The sequence below is a fragment of the Drosophila sechellia genome, chromosome 3L, assembly GCF_004382195.2.
Source record: "Drosophila sechellia strain sech25 chromosome 3L, ASM438219v1, whole genome shotgun sequence".
NCBI classification, from domain to species: domain Eukaryota; kingdom Metazoa; phylum Arthropoda; class Insecta; order Diptera; family Drosophilidae; genus Drosophila; species Drosophila sechellia.
The window spans coordinates 5,264,950-5,266,806 of NC_045951.1; the positions used below are offsets into that span (position 1 = coordinate 5,264,950).

General features: G+C 32.7%; 1 non-coding gene across 1 annotated transcript; it reads left to right on the forward strand.

Moving 5' to 3' along the window:
- The first annotated feature begins 264 nt into the window (after positions 1-264).
- Positions 265-346, forward strand: Trnas-aga. The gene has a single exon. It is a non-coding gene; the product is annotated as a tRNA-Ser (tRNA).
- Positions 347-1,857: the final 1,511 nt, after the last annotated feature.

Here is a 1,857-nt window from a genome sequence, read left to right on the forward strand (position 1 = left end):
TAAAAGAAGCTATTCAAACAAAGGAATATTTACACATAAAAATCCACTTTTCGTATACAAACTGAAATCACGCATAATATCTTGCACGCAATAATTCCAACTAAAAGTCTATTATAAACCTGTTCTATATTTGGAAGTCGAGTGGAAAAGATAGGCACAACATTAAGTGTATTGAATAAATTTGTGAAGATAATAAAAAACTTATATGTATAAATTAATAGCGAGATATTTTTAACTACCTTTTTGGCGGACACCCTTCATCAAGCAGTCGTGGCCGAGCGGTTAAGGCGTCTGACTAGAAATCAGATTCCCTCTGGGAGCGTAGGTTCGAATCCTACCGACTGCGATCGTTAAATATTTTTTATTCGCGTTTGCTTTTTAGTGTTGTTAAAGTTTATTTATTTTTTTTTTGTTGTTTAAAAATGTATTATTCATAAAGATTTTTTCGGGTGCATCCAGCTAGTTTGTTCGTTGGCACAACTTATGCAAATTGCTATCCCTTGGCTTGGTCTTTGTCAAGCTAAGAAGTTGCATACCAGCAACTTGCTGCAGCTCATAGTTTCCCCCTTAGATGGACTACATAATATACATGTATATAGCTAGCATATATATAGGAAAATTGCATGTTTCACTGCAATGAAAACAAATCGCAAAATTAGCATAATCAAAGCATAAAAGGGATTTCTGTTTTATTCTCAGACACCCGCACAGCATCCTCCTCCACTCTTAGCCTGTTGCCAGCTCAGAGTTTCCGACCAAGACAAAAGAAACGAACCTCTTTTCCTCTTTTCGGTGCTTTCTTTTTGTTTTTCGAAACTTGTCGACCAAGTTTGCTCAATATTTTAAAGTAATTGGCCTCGTTTGTTGGCTGCCCTGGATGCGAGCTGCGAGGGCAAATTGAATTTCGAAATAGATCTATTTGAGTTTAGTAATTGGTGCGGAGCTCCTCTTCGAATTGTTTTTGACAACTTGCAGCTCGTACTTTATTGTGGTCCTTCATCCTCGCGCTGCGAAGAATTGGAGTGTAATTGAGACAAAGGGTCGAAAGAAAGTTAAAGTGCGTCGAAAAAGAGACAGAACTCTTGAGTTTTGATCAGTTTCTTAAATATTTTTCTAAATTTACAATTTAATTTTTTTATTTACATTTAAAAGTGAAAGTAACCTGATTAATTAACTTTAAATTTAATTGCAAAAAGGAGATTAAACTAACTGACCAATTACAAGTTTGCAAAGGGGTGTGGCCAAAGCTGATTGGCAAATCGATGAGTGCCAATAGGAAGGGACCCAATGAAAGGAACTCCAAAAGGAGGAGTTACCTTACACTGGCCAACTAGAGCAGTTCAATGGGGTGGAGCTATAAAATTAAAATGAATAATGCATGTTTATAAATACTTGTGTTAAGTATACCTGGTAGTGTTACTTTTACATAGATCAATAAAAATATAATTACGTATTGAATATTTACCTTTTAATACTATTTTTTTTTTTGTGAATAATCAATATAAAATATTTAAATGCTTGCTGTATATTCAAAGGCAATATTATATTAATTTAATTATATGAAACATTTACCAATTCTATTTAAAAATCTCTCAGCAAAGCTTTTGGCTTAAATAGTTCTCGATTGGTTTTTGCCTTAGCTAAGCAGAAACTTGTAAAAAATTACAAAAATTTTATTAGTAATTTACACAAAGTCTAATTAAAAATGCAAATATATTCAAAAATCGTATTAACCTTTGCAGTAATGGAATTCAAACACAGCCTGTTGTTTTTCATGGTTTTGGGTTTTTATTTTCTTTACAATTTGTTTATAGTTACTAAAATACAAAAATTTGTTGCTAAAAAATATGTTTCCAA